At 39.1% G+C, this 19,363-nt stretch overlaps 1 protein-coding gene across 1 annotated transcript in view; it reads left to right on the top strand.

Moving 5' to 3' along the window:
* KCNH8 (potassium voltage-gated channel subfamily H member 8) overlaps window positions 1-19,363 on the top strand; it is a gene marked incomplete at both ends in the record, with an annotated part of 340,973 nt that overhangs the window by 272,697 nt on the left and 48,913 nt on the right. The gene's annotated exons all lie outside the window — the stretch shown is intronic.

The raw sequence follows: 19,363 nt of genomic DNA, 5'->3' as shown, positions 1-19,363 counted from the left end.
TTTGACTAACCCACTTGTGGGGACATTTTGTTCGTCATCAGTATTCTCCACTTGAAAGGTAAAGAATTAACCCAAATTGTGTATGACTTCGTCTTGGTGGAGGATGTCAAATGGCAGAGAGTACATAGATGGTATCCCTTTCTGACATTCAAGATCACCACTTTTCAATGTGTGCTTCTCTCCACTGATGATGACAAGCAGCAGAGGAGGTATCGATAGTTATTGCAAACTTACTCGTGCTAAGTACTCTGCCTGTGTAAAACATTTCAGTTAGTGCTTAAAGCCACTGTTGAAGGTGAGTGTCAGCTAGGTTTTACAGGACAGAAGACAGATGCAGAATGGTTAAGTAATGTGTGTGAGGTCACACAAACGTGTAGGTGGCAGGGACAGAGTATGGGCACAGGTGTCTGTCATTTTAAAATCTGTAAACTCGTAGTTATGTTGTCTCTTATTTATTTACTTATTTATTTTTGGCTGTGTTGGGTCTTCGTTGCTGCGCACGGGCTTTCTCTAGTTGTGCCGAGCGGGGGCAACTCTTCGCTGCAGTGCGCGGGCTTCTCATTCTGGTGGCTTCTCTTGTTGTGGAGCATGGGCTCTAGGCGCGCCGGCTTCAGTGGTTGCAGCACATGGGCTCAGTAGTTGTGGCTCACGGGCTTAGTTGCTCCGTGGCATGTGAGATCTTCCCGGACCAGGGCTCAAACCCGTGTCCCCTGCATTGGCAGGCAGATTCTTAACCACTGCGCCACCAGGGAAGTCCCCTGGTGTCTCTTCTTCTTGAAGACACTCTTCTTGTATTCCCTTTCAATAAATCGAGGTCTACGACTATAGTTGCCTTCTGTGCTCTCCATGACAGCGTAATGTGACAACTGTTTTTGAAGAGTGGAGGTCAGTTAGGGCATCGAAGCCACCAAAAAGGGAAAAAGAAATGAGGGAAGAGAGAAATAGCCAACATTCCTCAGCATAGACAAATGGAAAATATGGGATCTCAACCCCTAGTTTCTTCTTATTTGGTTACTTTTAAGGATTCTTACCTTTAATCCATTTTTTATCTTCTTCTCTTTGCTGAAACATTAATCATAGTGATTTTAAAACTCCAATGTCTGAATTGCCAATGAGACTATTTTCGTTATCTGTTATTTCTCTTGTGTGTGTTTTTTGTTTGTTTGTTTTCTTTTGTGTTATTTGGCCCCCACCCGTTTTTTTAGCAGATATCATGATTTTGCTTCATTGTAGATGCTGTTTATGAAAAAGTGTTCACATTATTTTCCTCCAGGTAGGGTTATAGTTTCTTTTGGCAGATAGAGGACCAGCAAATCACTTTCATCCTGCCCACAGCTCCTGTTCAGCTTTGTTAGGCTCATCTCTTTCTGTTTTGCCCTTACTCTGGTGCTATAGCTCTCACTCCTAAGTAAGACATGATTTTTTTCAGGATCTCAGCTAAAATCCTTGGATGTTCACCAAGGCTCCTCCAATTTGGCAGGCCTTGAATTCCAGCCTGCATCTCCTGAGCATCACATGGTTATGGAAATAATCTGGTTTCTTGGAGCACCACCCTGTGTAGGCTCAAATGGGGAGCTGGTTGATGCCTCAGGGCCCCATTGATGCAGTTACCTCCTCTGGGGTTTACTCATCAAATCCCAGGTGGTTTGGTAAACCTAAACGTCCTCATCCAGGAAGACTGTTCCTTTCTCTTCCACTTCACACTGAAACAACCAATTCTCTCAGGAAAACACCTGGATAGACATGGTCCTCACACAGATGGGCTTCCCTATTCCCAGGCAACACAGCCCTTCAAGTCTGACCTAAGTTGCTTGCTCTCCAGTGCTTTCAAACAGTTATTTTATATATTTTGTCCAGATTTATAATTATTTTTTAGTTCAATATAAGCTATTTCATTCTGGCTGAAACCAAAAGTCTTGCTTCTTTACAGAGAACTCCTTCTAAGCTACATTTTAAGGGCTAATGGGAACTGGCACTTACCTCTAAGACACTTATCATTTTATATTTTGTGTTTCCTCATCTTGTATCACTCAAAAGTTCTATTTACATTATATCCAAGATCCTGGGATGCTATACCTTCTAAAGGTAAATTTGGACCATGCTGACCCATAATTTCATACCCCGGGAGAGAAGTCTTGTGCTGTTTCCAAGGATACTATGACTTTGGGGGAAGCTTATATTCTGACGATTACCTATGGTCATGGGTTCCTGCTCTCTGCTCTGCAACTTTGGTGTCAGACCAGTGTGGAACCCAGCCCCCTCCTTAATTCCCACACACATGCAAACAAAAATATCCAATCACACAGGGTTTCTGGTGGGTTGAAGCCTGTGTGAAAGGTTGGTCAATGAGTTCTAGAAGGATCAACATTTGCATGATGGAAATGCAAACAGTATAAATGTGACTTCACTCTATATCCTTATTTTTAAAACTCCTGTGGCCACCCTGCCCCATTGTTCAGCCCTTTATTCTTGCTCTCACCTCCTCTCCTCTCTTCATCCTCTCCCTTCATCCACAAATTCCCCATTGTTTCCGACACATATTAGCTTAACACTCTCTGTTTGATTGCCTTGTGTCTTTCTAATTTTGCCTTCTGGATATCACCTTCTATCCCAAGTAGCTTATAAACTATCAGGTGACAGAGAACGTTACCAGAACATCTGGATAAAGAGGAGACTGATCATCAACCCATTTTGAAATAAAGACCAAAGAAGCATTTTAAGAAATAGTCAAAATGTATGCATGTAACAGTAAGCTGTGACTCTAGAACTCTGATAAATTATGTAACTTAGAATAGCAGCTCATCCAATTCCCACAGGAAAACTAATTAAAATGTGTAAAATATTTTCTAAGTTTGTGAAAAGGCTAGCTAATACTGTTTGGATTTCATGCTAATTAGGAGTTTTATGCACTCAGTGTATTCTCTTTGTTTGCCCTTATTTATATCTCCTGGATGACCCCAATAATGACATAGATAAATTTAGCTATTTCTGTCTATGGAGATGCTAAGAAATTTGCTTCACATCTTCTCGTGGTAATCCCTATAAAATTGATTTTAGCACAGACCCATCTGTTGTTGGTTGTGAAATTTAGTTTGCCTTAACATAAGAATTTTGAATTCGAGATAAATAGTGATGGAAGACTATCTAAAATATGTTTTCAAAAGTTAATAGTGCTAAAACATTGAAGATCAGATATTGCTATGGCTATGTGTAGATATGTTCTGGGTTTGCACATCATGGACTCTGACTCGGTGGTGAGGTTGTGAAGCAGCAAATGGAAATGGTTGTCGGAAGAAGGTGATAAATTCTCCAGTTTTACCTTAACAGGGGTTACTCGATGAAACCTATTAACTTTTTTTTGTCATTTATTTTTACTGAAGTATAGTTGATTTACAGTGTTTCAAGTATATAGCAAAGTGATTCAGTTATACATTTATATATGTATTATTTTTCAGATTCTTTTCCATTACAGGTTATTTACAAAATATTGAGTATAGTTCCCTGTGCTCTACAGTAGGTCTTGTTTATCTATTTTGTATATAGTAGTGTGTATATGTTAATCCCAAACTCCTAATTTATCCCTCCTCCCTTTCCCCTTTGGTAACCATAGTTTGTTTTCTGTGTCTGTGAGTCTGTTTCTGTTTTGTAAATAAATTCATTTGTATCATTTTTTTAGATTCCACATACAAGTGATTTCATATGATACTTGTCTTTATCTAATTTACTTCATTTAGTATGATAATCTCTAGGTTCATCCATGTTGCTGCAAATGGCATTATTTCGTTCTTTTTTATGGCTGAGTAATATTCCATTGTGTATATGTACCACATCTTCTTTATCCATTTCTCTGTTGATGGACATTTAGGTTGCTTCCATGTCTTGGCTATTGTAAATAGTACTGTTATAAACATTGGGGTGCATGTATTTTTTTGAGTTAGAGTTTTCATCCTTTCCGGATATATGCCCAGAAGTGGGATTGCTGGACTGTATGGCAACTCTGTTTTTAAAGGAACCTCCCTTCTGTTCTCCACAGTGGCTGCACCAATTTACATTCCTACCAACAGTGTAGGAGGGTTCCCTTTTCTCCACACCCTCTCCAGCATTTATTATTTGTAGGCTTTTTGATGATAGCCATTCTGACCAGTGTGAGGTGAAACCTTTTGTAGTTTTGACTTGCATTTCTCTAATAATTAGCAATGTTGAGTATCTTTTCATGTGCCTATTGGCCATCAGTATGTCTTTGGGGAAATGTCTATTTAGGTCTTCTGCCCATTTTTTGATTGGAAACCTATTACAGTTTAAGTGTGATGGTTACCTCCTTTTTTCCCTTAGTTTTCCATTATTTTTATATAATCTCATCAGCATAAAAAATAAAGTCTCCTCCTTCACTCTCCCCATCCTTTAGTAAAGGGAGAGATATTTCCCTAGGTTCCTGAGTGTCAGTGGCCTCTGGGTGAAGGTCTTTGAAATGCCACTGCCACTACAGCACAAGAGGTTACACCAAATTTCAGAGAAGGTTCCTGAACAGAGACAAGGGAGCCTGTGAGGAGCACCCACTTTTAGCTGCTTTCCTCCAGTTTTGATGTATTTGCTGGTATGTGGGTGATTTATGGTGCTGACCCATAGCTGCTCAGAACCTCAAGCTTCATCACAGTACCCCAACCCCCCCATCAACACACACTCTCTCTACACACCAAGCACCATATTTCATTAGTGTAGTTACAAAACTACACACTCCAGTCTTGACTCTCGAGTGAAACAAGCACATTTATAAACATAATTAATGGAAAACTTTCCAGAGTGGTCATATACATCAGATAACACCTATATATTAAACATAATTAAATGTAAAAGTTACACGCTATTGGGAGAGTCAACTTGCTCTCACCAGCCTGTGGGGTGTGTATGGGGTGGGAGGGTGGGCAGGTAGGTACTGAGACATATCTCCCTGACAATGACAAAAGAGAAGTGATGTAATGGTTCTCCCTGTCTCTATTCTTTTTCTTTAAATTGAGTTATAATTAACAAACAATATTAGATTAGATTAAGATGTACAACATAGTGATTCAATATTTTTAGATCTTATAAAATGATCACCACAATAAATACAGTTGCCATCTAGCACCATACAAAGTTGTTGCAGTATTATTGACTGTATTCCCCATGTGTATGTTACATCTCTGTGACTTATTTATTTTGTAGCCAGTTTTTTTTCCACTAGTCAGAAGTTTTTACTTCTTAATCCCCTTCACCTTTTTCATTCCACCCCCCAAACCTCTCCCCTCTGACAATCACCAGTTTGTTTCTGTTTTATTCTGTTTTGTCTGTTCCTTGTTTGTCTTTTAGATTCCACATATAAGTGAAATCATACAGTACGTGATTTTCTCTGTCTGACTTATTTCAATTAGCATAATACTCTCCAGGTTCATCCATGCTGCTGAAAGTTCCAGGATTTTATTATTTTTATGGCTGAGTACTATTCCGTTGTATAGTATACCACATCTTCTTTTATCCATTCATATATCGATGGATACCTAGATTGTTTCCATGTCTTGGTTATAGTAAGTAGCGCTGTGGTGAACATGGGAGTGCATACATCTTTTCAAATTAGTGTTTTCATTTTCTTCAGATAACTACTCAGAATTGGAATTGTTGGATGGTATGGTATTTCTATTTTAAGTTTTTTGATGAACTTCCACACTGTTTTCTGTAGTGGCTACATTAATTTACATTTTCACCAACAGCGCATGAGTGTTCCCTTTTCTCCACATCCTTGCCAGCACCTGCTATTTATTGACTCTTTTGTGATAACCATACTTAAAGGTGTGAGGTGATAGCTCATTTGTGTTTCCCTGATGACTAGTGATATTGAGCATCTTTTCATGGGCCTGTTGACCATCTGTATGTCTTCTTTGGAAAAATGTCTATTTAGGTCTTCTGCCCATTTTTTAATTGGGTTATTTGGTTTTTTGATACTGAGTTGTATGAGTTCTTTATATATTTTGGTATCAACCACTTATTGGATATATCACTTACAAATACCTTCTCCCATTCAGTAGGTTGCCTTTTTGTTTTGTTGGTAGTTTCCTTCCCATGTGAAAGATTCTTAGTATGATGTAGTCCCATTTGTTTATTTTTGCTTTTGTTTCCTCTTCCTGAGGAGTCATATCCAAAAAATTATTGCTAAGACCAATGTCAAACAAGTTCCTGCCTATGTTTTCTTCTAGGAGTTTTATGGTTTCAGGTCTTACATTTAAAGCTTTAGTCCGTTTTGAGTTTATTTTTGTATATGGTGTGAGAAAGTGGTTCAATTTCATTACTTTGCAAGTAGCTGTCCAGTTTTCCCAACACCGTTTATTAAAGAGACTTTTTCCACATTGAATAATCTTGCCTCCTTTGTCATAGATTAATTGACCATATAAGTGTGGGTTTATCTCTCAGTTCTCTCTTCTATGCCATTGAGCTTTGTGTCTGTTTTTGTGCCAGTACCATACTCTTTGATTACTAGCTCTGTAGCATAGTTTCAAGTCTAGGATCCTGATACCTTCAGCTTTGTTCTTTTTTCTCAAAATTACTTTGGTTATTTGTGGTCTTTTGTGGTTCCAAAAAAAATGGGGAATTATTTGTTTTAGTTTTGTGAAAAATGCCATTGGTATTCTGATAGGGATAGCATTGAATGTGCAGATTGCTTTATGTAGTATGAATATTTTAATGATACTGATTCTTTTAATCCATAAGCACGGTATAATTTTCCTTTTGTTTGTGTCATCTTCAATTTCTTTCCTCAATGTCTTATAGCTTTCAGAATACAGGTCCTTTGCCTCCTTGGTTAAATGTATTCCTAAGTATTTTATTCTCTTTGTTGAAATTATAAATGGGATTGTTTTCTTTATTTCTCTTTCTGATAGTTTGTTATTAATGTGTAGAAATGCAATAGATTTATGGATATTAATTTTGTATCCTGCCACTTTAATTAATTCATTTATTAGTTCTAATAGATTTTGGGGGGGGTTTCTATGTGCAGTATCATATATCTGTAAATATATACATACATACTATCATATCATCTGTAAATAGTGACAGTTTTACTTCTTCCTCTTTAATTTGGATGACTTTTTTCTTTTTCCTGCCTAATTGCTATAGCTAGGACTTCCGATACTATGTTGAATAAAAGAGAGGAGACTGGGCATTCTTGTCTTGTTCTTTATTTTAGACGAAAAGCTTTCAGCTTTTCACCATTGAGTATGACGTTAGCTGTAGGTTTGTCATATATGGCCTTTATCATGTTGAGGTGTATTCCCGCTATATCTACTTTTTCTAGAGTTTTTATCATAAATGCATGTAGAATTTTGTCAAATGTTTATTTTTTCTTCTGTATCTTGAAGGAGTGGCCTTGTGGGATGTGGGAGCATCCCCTGTGTAGACTGCTTGCACCCATCCTTGCCTCTTTTCTTAAACCCTTACCCACCCTATTTCCTCAAGTCTACAGGAGAAACCTTTTCAAAATATAAATTGGAACATGCCATTCTGTTGCTTAAAGTATTTCAATGGATCCTCATGAACTGTTAATAAAATCCAGACTTCTCACCATAACTTTCAAGATTCTCTGCATTCCAACTCCTGCCTGTCATTCAAACTTATCTGATACATCAGATATCAACTCGTGTCCAGCATTGCATTCCAACAAACTGGGCTGCTTTCCCTTCCTTACACATGCCAGGTGCCTGTCTGCCTCTCATGCATCAGGGCCTTTGCATTGCTATTTTTTCTTTCTCCAGTGCTACTCCCCTGACCTTACCTGACTGCCTGCCCTGGAGTTTGCCTCTCCCAGTTATCCTCTGTCACATCACTTTGTTTATCTTTTTCATAGCATTTAACAAGATGCCAGTTACTTTATTATGTATGTTTTCATGTTCATTGTCAGTTTCTCCTGCCAGAATGTCTATTTTATGAAGGCTTTGTCTTGTTCTATATATATCCTCAGTGCCTAAATCAGAGCGTGGTGCAGAATCAACATTTAATGTATATTTGATACTTGAATGAATAAATGTCAAAAAACTTACTTTGGGACCTGAAACCTATGTGAAATTTTGAGAAAATGAATTAAGTCCTAAAGAGAGCAGCCTATATAGCCAGTAAATGGAGTCTAAAATGAAAAGTTATGGGACTTTAGAATTATATATCTTAGAAGTAACAAAAGCAAAGAGAGTGTCCATAGTAGGATTTGAAAGAACAAATTAAAAGAACAGCTAAATTGCAAAACAGCAATTTTTCACTTCCCCTAAGTTCAGGACAAGAAGTTTTCAAAAGCCATAGGAGGAATTTAAGCTGAAAAATAGGGGAAAAAAAAAAACCCTCTTGCTATGTAGGTAATGTAATTTCTCCAAGTGGTTTGGTATAGTAGGTGTTAAGATGCAAAAAAAAAAAAAAAAATCTACCTTCAAATCTAAGGTAACACATATATTTTCTGTAGACATAGATTAACTATTACAACACTAATACCCCCAGAAAGTAGAGAACTTTTAAACATCAAATAATTCTGAACTGTTATTCACCTCACTTTTATTGCCCAGGGCATGAAGCCACAAATTTTTTGGATTAAACGAGCATGCAGAAAACTCCAGGGTCTAGTAGAGCAGTTTATCTATGGTTATAAAATATTTGATCAGAATGTAATACACAGGTCTGTTGCCCTAAGTGGTAAACTTAGGTAACTAGGTATAAGGTCTGTAGTATATATGTTGGTCAAGCATTTCTCATATTTCTTAATCAGCATTAGCCTCAGTGGCATCTGAATATGAATTTATATTTCTATTTGCATATGGACCACAAGTCTTTAATATGCAAAGGTGAATCTTTACCTCCAGTTTTATGTTTTCAGAAGGCAGCCCTATATCAAATGCAAATGTCATTGGAAAAAGCATCTAATTCCCAGGTCCTATTTGAGTTATGTTCACTTGAACCTCTTGGCACTAGACAATTTCTTCTATAATTAAGCTGTACTGTATCCATGAGGTTCGACTCCTTGCTCCTTCCCTTAGATAAAAACAAGTCTGAATGGGTCTTTCAAGTGAAGTCTGTGATTTGCCAATATCTCTTGCTTCCTATGTGACTATACTACAATTTTTTTCAAGATTATAGTGAAAAGAGAGTGATTTCCAAAGGAGGGACTTGATTTAAATTTAGTCCCCATTTCAGTCTCAAATAAGATTGGGCTGCCTGGAAGCAATTTTCTTGAAAATGATTTATTGAATAGTAATAATTTTAAAAATCATATCTGACAGCCCAGATACTTAGCTCTTCAAGAGTAGCCTGTGTGTAGGTGTGCATCTGCTAGCACAGTCTTGTGTAATAAGAGAACATAATTAATTCTGCACCTTTCTGAGATAATTGTTCTTAGAAAATTGCATATTGAAGGATTCACATGGCATTTTACCATGTCAGCTTTCCCTGCCATCCCAGCCTCAACAAGTGTTTTGCTGGTTGTGTATTTTAAAATACTCTCCCTTAGGGAGCAAACCCCCTTCCTTGAAGTATCTTGTGGTGAATAGTTTTACCTACCCTACACTTTTATGGCGCTTAAGACAGTGTCAGGTGTGCTGGGAAAAGCTCAGTAAGTAATGGCCTGGAAACTTTACCTGCATCCAGTGTATATTTTATGTTCTGAAACACTCATACAGGTGTTTTCCAGTGGATTCAGAAGTTGTGGTAAACATAGTACCTTGAAGGAAGAGATTGTGTTTCAGTGTTCTCAGAGCCTAGTATTGTGTTCATGCTTGTGGCACTGAGTAAATGAAGACTGCTGTTGAATTTCTTGCATATGTTGACCCGTCCTACTTGCTCTGGCTGCAGCACAGTGACCCTCATTGTCCTCTTCTCTTCTTAGTGGTTGCTGTGCTTACTGCTTCATTCCCTCTACTATATCAGTCTTGTCCCCACCTTTTTCCCCTTAAGGAAGATCTTAGGGAGGACTGGATTCTAAGTTTACACTCCCCTCTACCCCTGAAGTTTTGTTTCTCCAGCTTGGGCCCCAGCTTCAGAGAGATGAAGGCTTTATAACTTCCAAACACTGTAAAGTAAAAGAAAGAGGTTACCCTCACCCCTTCTCAAACGACAGACTGATTCTTTTTAAAATTTTTATTTTAGGACAGTGTTAGTGTGGGGCATTGGCAAAAGGGCCAGCCTGAGAAACCTGGTAAATTTGGGGGCAAGTTAGAAGGAGGACATCTACTGTAGGCAACAGAATCCAACAGAATTGTATACGCCCATGTAACTTACCACCAGAAACGAGAAATAGAACACGTCCATTCCCCCAGAAAGTTCCATCGTGCCTGTTCCCAGTCAATCTTCCAACCCCCACTATCTGATTTCTATTGACATAGATTCATTTTGCCAGTATTTCAGTGTCATAAAAATGGAATCATTCAATATGTACCCTTTAGAAGCTGGCTTCTTTTGCTTAACTTAATGTTTTTGAGATATATCCATGTTGTTGACTATATCAAATATTCTTTTTTATTGCTAAATATTCCACTATATTGATATATGATTTTCAAATCCATTCTCCTGTTGATGGATTCTGTATTGTTTCCAGTTTTGGATTCTTATGAATAAGGTTGCTTTAAACATTCTTATCTATGAACTTTTGTGGACATATACTTTCATTTTTCTTGAGTAATTACCTAGGAATGAAACTGCTGGATCCTAGAGAAGTAATTCATCAAGCTGTTCACTTAAGATGTGTGCATTTATTGTACGTTAATTATATCTTCAGAAACTACTGCAAATCAAAACAGAAATGCAGTTTTAAAAACAAATTAAATTATTATTGGTTTAACTCACCTATTTAAGACACTAAATGAACAACAATTTGTATTTTTCATTTCAATAAAACTTATAAATCAGTGGCAAAAATAATAAATAAATAAAGTGATCTGAAAAGTGAAACCAGAATGAAAATCAACCTAAACTCTAAAATGCAAACAAGCCAACAGGACCACAGAAGCCAAGTGCTGTGGACTGAATGCTTGTGTCCCCCCCCCCCAAAGTTCATATGTTGAAACCTAACCCTGAATGTGATGGTATTAGGAGGTGGGGGCTCTTGGGGGTGATTAAGTCATGAGGATGGAACCCCCACAAATGGGATTTGTGCCCTTATGAAATAGACCCTGAGAACTCCCTCACTCCTCTGCCATGTGAGGACATGGTGAGAGGACACCCATGTATAAACCAGGAAGTGGGCCCTTGCCAGATACAGAATCTTCCAGTGCCTTGATCTTGGAGTTCCCAGACTCCAGAACTGTGAGAAATAAATTTCTGTTGCTTTTGACTGAAAGAAAGAAAGAAGAAAGAAAGAAAGAAAGAAAGAATTCCAACTCAAATAGAGAACTAAAAGCAGAGATTTATTGTAAGGATTCCAAGTATCCTACATGATTAAATAAAATACACACACACACACATCACAGACAGAGACCCACATGCACACCTGGATCTCAGCAATTGTTATAATCAGGCTCTCAAGCTTCGTTTCTTATTCTATTTTCTCTCCATTTCTTCCGTTTCTTTTTCTCTCCATTCTTATGTAGTAGACTTGCCATCTTTCTTTCCTCATCCAAATGGCAGGAAATGTGACAGATAGCAGCTCCTCAATTCCAGGGGCAACAGATTAAGCTTAACTCTCTTAGTTGATTTTAGATTCCTGTGGAAAGACTGAGTGGTTCAGCGTAAATCAAGTGCCCGCTCAGATTTTATCACTTTGTGTGTGTGTGTGTGTGTGTGTGTGTGTGTGTGTGGTGAGGGGAGAGGGTCAAGGATGAAGAGAGATCACACTGTGGTAGAAACCACAGTGGTTTCCATGACAACCCAGTGGGCTGAAGAGTTAAGAGACAAGATCCAGAAAAGAGGAGGGGGGAACTCAGAGGTAGTTGGACAAATGAAGCAAAGCTAGTGATTGTGTGTGAATCGTGAGTCATCATGTCACTGTAAGTTGTACAATCATAACTCAGCAACATTTTCTTAGAAACCAAATTCCATTTAAATATATATTAAAGATAAAATCAAGAACACACAAAGAGATTTAAACATCTCTAAATGGGCTCATGTTTCATCTCCTCTGTATTCTCTTCTTGTAGCCTTCTGTCAATCAAATAGCATGAAGCATACCCTGCAAAGAGCTCAGCCACATTTCCATGACATCTGGGGATTTCAGCCTGTGTTTGCAAGTTGAACCGTGAACAGTTTGATTTTTAAGCTCCTTGGAGGGAGATGGGGGTTAGCTGGGTTGGGAAAGTCAGAGGATGAAAAGGCCACCTGCCATCCCATCAACAAGACAAAAAATGTCTTTCATTCCCTACCTCCCTGGTTACTTCTACCCTGCAGGAAACAGCAGATATTCAGCCTGAAATAAAAGGTATCAAATCTACATATGTACACACATGCACACCAACAGGCGGGCCTCAACTTGTGTGCATTCCTTGAGAATGAAAAACTACCTAGGCTACATCCACCAGGAATTCTCAACCCAGGCCCACTTGAAGGGACCCAGGTCTCCATTCCACACTGCATTCTCCATGGCTGTTTAAGTCTTAGGGGTCCAGAGCTCGCCCTCTTCAAGGTCTGTAGGTTGGGATAACAGAGCCCTGCCCTCCTGACAAAGGCTCTGTGAAATAAAGATGATGTTGATGCTGCTGATGCTATCATGGCTCCTAAGAACCAAACTGTATGCCAAGCACTTTACAGACATTAACATTTTTATTCCCACAACAATCATGGAGATAGGTTGTTAAATTCATGTACTAGACAAGAAGACTAGTTAATGATAAGATAGGTAAAAACCTGATCCAGCATCCCCCAGCAAGTAAGCAAGGGAAATCAGGAACTACAATTTCAGTCCCAAACCACCTGACTCCAAAACCCAGCTGAAACTTAGTGTAAGTTTATCCATCAAAACAAAGTTAGAGGGCTTCCCTGGCGGTGCAGTGGTTGAGAGTCTGCCTGCCAATGCAGGGGACACGGGTTCGTGCCCCAGTCCAGGAAGATCCCACATGCCGCGGAGTGGCTGGGCCCGTGAGCCATGGCCGCTGAGCCTGCGCGTCCGGAGCCTGTGCTCCGTAACGGGAGAGGCCACAACAGTGAGAGGCCCGCGTACCGCAAAAAAAAAAAGAAAGTTAGAAATTCTCGCTCTGTCCCTCAATCCTCTGAGCACTAAATGCCAGCTGTATTGTAGTCTAACAGAGCATTCACAGGAAATACGTTTCCATGGGAAAATGAGCTTCACATGCCAAATATATAAGTAAAAAATGAACCACAGAACTTTTTGATAATTCATCAGGCAGTAACACTTTGATTTGTGCCCTTTTTTCTGTAGGTTATACTTTAATGAGAAACTTTTTGAAAAATGAATCATAAGAATTCAACCAAGTTGTAAGTGGAGAACTCAGTTGTATTCATGTAACTTCCTTGAGAGCAGGAACTACATTTTATTCATCTTTGTAATCCTTTTCCTCACAAAATTGCCTGCATGAAGTACATGCTTGATTAATACTTATTGGAATTTAATCCATTCCTTCGTATATATACACATTTCCATATCCATGAAATAATAGAATGTTAGAACTGGAAGGGACCTAGTGTACCATCTGATAAAACTCAGTTTCTCTTTTGATGACAAGTGGCTTAAAGAGAGGAGGGAAAAGAAATTTACTCACATAACTAAAATTCCCATCTTATAGACCTAAATGAGTTAGAATATTCCCTCTGCACAAAGAGGACGTTCACTTTTGGATAAAATCTCCCATCAACCAAATGAAAACATGTGTTTCAAATAAGATTCCATCAAAAGATGATAATATATCTCATCAGGTTTTAATTTCTCTTGTCAACTGAATATTTAACAGCACATCTACTGACAGGAAAAAGATACTAATGTTTACTAAGTATGTATTATGAGCAAGGCAACTTGTTTATAATACCTTATTTTATTTAATTTGCCATCTTTGCATCACCCCTGAGAGTTTGGATTTTCATTTCTGCTTTGGAGATGAAGGAACTGGGCGTCCAAGTAGCATGCTGCCTGATTACAAAATCAATGAAAGGATCAAACAGTACAGGGTTCCCTGGTGGTGCAGTGGTTGAGAGTCCGCCTGCCGATGCAGGGGACACGGGTTCGTGCCCCGGTCCGGGAAGATCCCACATGCCACAGAGCGGCTGGGCCCATGAGCCATGGCCGCTGAGCCTGCGCGTCCGGAGCCTGTGCTCCACAACGGGAGAGGCCACGACAGTGAGAGGCCCGCGTACCGCAAAAAAAAAAAAAGAATCAAACAGTATAAAATCAAGTTAAACTCTGGTATTCTGAATCCCAGCCTAGGACATTTGTCCACTAAAGCACCGTGCCACAAATCAACACATAATTCTCCTAAAAGGGGATGTTCTCCTTCAGGCATTTTGACTTACAGCAGAAGCTATACTGAATTTCCAGAAAAACATTCACTTTAATCTTCTTAACCCTAATGCTATTACTCGTCATGTCTCATCAAAAACCCATTGTGCCTCAGTATTTTAAGAAAGATTTCTCATTAACAAGAAGACAAGTAAGACAGCAGAATGACTATAGTCTGGCCATTCGACTTCTGCTCTCCCCTAATGTTCATGCTTTTAGTTGCTCATAAATCCATCCATTTATTAAATAACCCTGCATTCATGGACTAGCTCTGGGGGAATTTCTTCCCATTCAAGTATGCTTTTCAGTCTGCTATGCATATCATTCTGCTTTATTCTTCCCTTGCTCCATGTTCAAGGGTAAACTTGTAAAATCTCTACTCCATCATCATTTCAAATGTACAAAATAACATTTCAATTTCTTTCCAGACTCAGTTTCATCCTTGAAAGAAGTTGGAAGCCTTCTTATTAGTTGAATTTTAAAAAGTCTTTGGTGTGTGAATATATCACATTTGCCAGCAAATAACACATACTCAGCACTTCCTGAAAGTACACACATACTTGCACACATTCATATAATTATGCAGAAGGATTGAGAGTATAAGTGAAAGAAGCAATATTTTAAATTTAGAGTTTTGTTCACAGTTCTCAATCAGTCTACAAATACTTTTCCTGTGGATAGGTTAGGGCTTTTTAAAAATGTAACTTTACTCTGGGGTTTTTTTGTTGTTGTTCAAGAATTTGATCTCCTGGAACTTGTTAGATTAACCTTGAATATTTTACTGCAGTAAATATTTCACCGTTTGGGCTATGCCAGTCTGATCATGTTTCACAGCTCATCCTTGGGGCTGTGTGACATTTCTTCACACTAGTCCCACGAATACATCCCTGTAATCCCAAACCCAGATTCAACTGTTACAGTACGGAGTCAGTGGGTGGTCTGATTAAAGCTGTTGTAAATGAGCAAAGTTAGCGGAAATTAATGTAAAATTAAAAGCAAATTACAAAATCCCATGGTAAACATCTTTACAGTGCTTTTCCTGTGAAGTTCTCCAACAGGATGGAGACCGCAGAGAGGAAAGCATATGGCGGACACAGTCTGCTTACACATCAGGCAGAGCTGGAGGCCTCCCGTTTCATCAGATTCAAGGCATCCATAAACACACCGTTTAAACCCAGCAATCTGCAATGCCAGAAGAGGGACAGCTTTGACTAGAGTTAACAGTAGCCAAATAGTTAGAAATATGAAGTAAACAAGACGCCAAGTTAGGGGGAAAATGGAAGTGTCTTGAAATTATGAACTGGAAGGCCAGCATGCAGTAATAATAACTTGATGGGGGTGGAGGGACACAGAGAGATGCATTTCTGTCAAATGAATTGGGACTTAAAGGATTTGGTTTCCATGTCACTGAGGAAAATGATTCAGGAAAATTCTGAGATGAACATCTGCAAGTTGCTAGGCTTTTGTGATGTGGTAATCCCACTTATATTTTCCACCCTGAAGGTTAAGCAGAGCACATGGTGACCAATCTGTGTCACTGCATTTTGCCAGCATTCATAAATAGTCCCAAGACTGACTAGTGCTAACAAAGTGTATTTATATTCTAGGTTATACAGTTTACATTTTTTCTTTGAGGCTATTAGTCACCCTTTTTTCTTGATGGTACAGAGTGTTAGCATCATATATGGGAAAATACCCAAAACACCAAAACAGGCTTCTGTCAAAAAGAGTGATGAATCGTAGGTATTAGAGTCAGTACACATACAAGTTGAGTGGCTTGGAGTAAAGTTGCTTTCCTTCAGTGCTTTCCTCCAGTTCCTCATCTCTAGCCTAGGTGATCTCAAAGAAACTGTATCAGTTGGGTCAGGCTAAATGCTGTAACAAACAGCCCCAAGTCTCAGTGATCTGATACAGTACATAGAATAAGACCTACAGAGCATGTCTCATTCACATCACAATATACAGGTGGTGGGCAGATGGTGGCTTTTCCCAGGGCAACTCAGAGATCCAGGCTTCCTCTATTTGGTGGCACCATTATCCTTGAGGTCTCAGCATCCTCTGGAACTCAGAGTCCTCCACTGGAGACTTTGTACCTCAACAGCCAACCAGCTGAGAGGGAGAGGATGCAGAGTCTTTGTTTGCACCACTCAGGGACCAGACCTAGATCTCTGCTCACATGCCACTGGCACAGCCAGTCATATGGGTCTACCTAAGTGCAAGCAGTCTGGGAAAACTCATCAAACTGTGCGTCTAAGAGGATGCAACTAGTGAACAACCAACCCGTCTGAGCCACAGGCCCTTCTAGCCTTATTTTTCCATTATTTTTTAATTCCAGTTTAAGAAAGCTTTCAAACACTGAGAAAGGTATGTAACCAAACTAAATTGTGCTTTTGCTCTGTGTGTGTTTTATTTTACTATAGTGTTTTTATTTTGCCTTTAAATCAGAGTTTGTTCTTCAGAAAAGACAGAATTGGCACACGTGACATCACTTAGTATTTTGAGGAAAATGTGAGGAGTGAAAAATGAAGGCAGCTTGCTGGATATATCAGTGTGCCATCATTTTAAGGAAGCCTGGCATGTAAGAGTATGAATCTACCAAATTCACCGATAAATCAGAGGGTATTCATAACTGTCGACTGAAAAAATAATGCACAACGTGAGAGTTGTGAGTTAAGTTTTATTTGGAGCAAAATGAGGACTATAGCCTGGGACACAGCATTTCAGATAGCTCTGAGAAACTGCTCCAGTGAAGTAGGGGGGAAGGTCAGTATAGATGTGATTTTGGTGAAGGGGGAGTACATGCAATCAAGCACATATTTTTTGCAGGTTTCTGTTAGTCTCAAGAAGGTTACTGCTACTCATGAGGAGTGGACATCACCATGAAGGATTTTAGTGCTTTTCTAGATATGAGGAGATGCAAGAATTGGGCTCATAAAATTGTCTTCTGAAAATATCTAACTATCTGGAAGACCTGCTCTGCCAGTTTTTCCCAGAGCACCGAGTGCCTCCTTCCCGATCTCCACCCTGGATGGAGATCCAGGGGGTGTTGAAGGTCAGCAGCTGCAATGGCTCATGATTTGATCCTTGTAGAGGTAGATGGCAAGTGCCAATTTATAGGTGACATACCTTAAAACATTTCTTCAGTTCTTCTAAATAAGTTACCACAAGGTCACTTTAATGGGACATCCCCAAGTAAAAGTCAATGTTCATTTAGAAATTCTGAGTGAATTAACAGAAAGGAAAGAGTGAGAGGAGGGACAGAGTCTCAACAACAATAATTTAGGGCCAGTGCCGAGTAGAAGTTACACCTCCTGAGGATCTAATGGAAATTTATGGGGAAAATAAGATTTCCTCTGTGAGACTCCAAATGACCTTATTTTGGAAACATCTTTATTCCCTAAAGGTGGTGTGCCTTCACAGTCCAACTAAGGCCAGAATTGTTCCTTCAAAGAACCAACATGTCCAATTTCTTGCAACCCACAAAAAAACAACCTGACAAGCACAGTTTGATGCGGGAGATGGGAAACCTGAAGGGGCAGGATTGGCTTGCACAAATTTGTGTAAATAGCTATGAAAGCCTCATCCTTCCCATAGACTCACTTGTGCATATTCTGCAATCATAGAAATAATTGTCTTAAAACTTGGGGGAGGGAATTCCCTGGTGGTCCAGTGGTTAGGACTCCATGCTTTCACTCCCGTGGGCCTGGGTTCAACCCCTGGTTGGGGAACTAAGATCCTGCAAGCCACATGGCCAGAAAAAAACAGAAAAAGAAAAAGTTGGGGGAAAAAGTTTGTTCTGAAGAGTATTCTATGTATACGTTTCCTGTGTGTAACAAAAAGAAGGATGTCTTTGTACGAATCTATAAGTAACAGTTAGTTCTGTGAATTCAGAAAGACCCCACTATAAGAAGTTCTGCCCATTCTAAATGGATTCTAAATGGATCTGCCTTACTCACTGTTCACTGTTCACATTTTTATGAAGAGTTCCTCAGTGGATATCACTGTGATTTTCTCCAAAATTTGAAATGGCCACATTGTGACTAGGTTGCCATGTGATAACTCTTAAAGCTGGTCCACATAATATAATTTCAAGAAAGAGCTCCTTGCCTCCCCTTTCCCCATGAACCTCTCCCCTAAATTCCTCACTGTTTATTTTTTTATGGAACTTTTTAAAATATTTATTTATTTGGCTGCATTGGGTCTTAGTTGTGGCACGTGGGATCTTCGTTTCTGCGTGCAGGATCTTGGTTGCGGCATGCATGTGGGATCTAGTTCCCTGACCAGGGATAGAATCCAGGCCCCCTGCATTGGGAGTGTGGAGTCTTAACCACTGTACCACCAGGGAAGTCCCCTCACTGTTTATTTTTAAAGCTTGAGGAAAAGTCTGTCCTCTGATGAGTCTGTCCTCAGTCTCAAAATATAAATTTTCATAAGAAAAGAAATAGAAAATACCCACTACTGTATAACTGGAGAGTGATTTCCCCCACAGGAAGCATGCTCTGGGTGAGAATGTTATTAGAAAAGAGACCCAGAGAAAGGAACGACATATTTTAAAAATATAATCAGGCATTTTTTTTTATCAATGACAATTTTTGATCTGGGAATTTCCTAGAGCACCACTGGGGGATCAAAATGCCAAACCAGACACATTTCTTCCTAAATTTCAGTGGCTTAGAAGTCCATTGTGAATTCTCATGAAGACGTGTTTTTAGTCTATATGTAGTTAGTCAATATACCTTCCTTATTTTGCTCCACACATCACCTTTGTACAACAAAACCCTAACTTTACTTTTTAAATTAATTTTTATTGGAATATAGCTGATTTACAATGTTGTGTTAGTTTCTGCTGCACAGCAAAGGGAATCAGTTATACATATACATATATCCACTCTTTTTTAGATTCTTTTCCCATATAGGTCACTACAG

Source organism: Hyperoodon ampullatus, assembly GCF_949752795.1.
Source record: "Hyperoodon ampullatus genome assembly, chromosome: 5".
Taxonomy (NCBI): Eukaryota; Metazoa; Chordata; class Mammalia; order Artiodactyla; family Ziphiidae; genus Hyperoodon; species Hyperoodon ampullatus.
The sequence above is the reverse complement of the archived record's forward strand: the minus strand, read 5'-3'. Positions and strand labels throughout refer to the sequence as shown.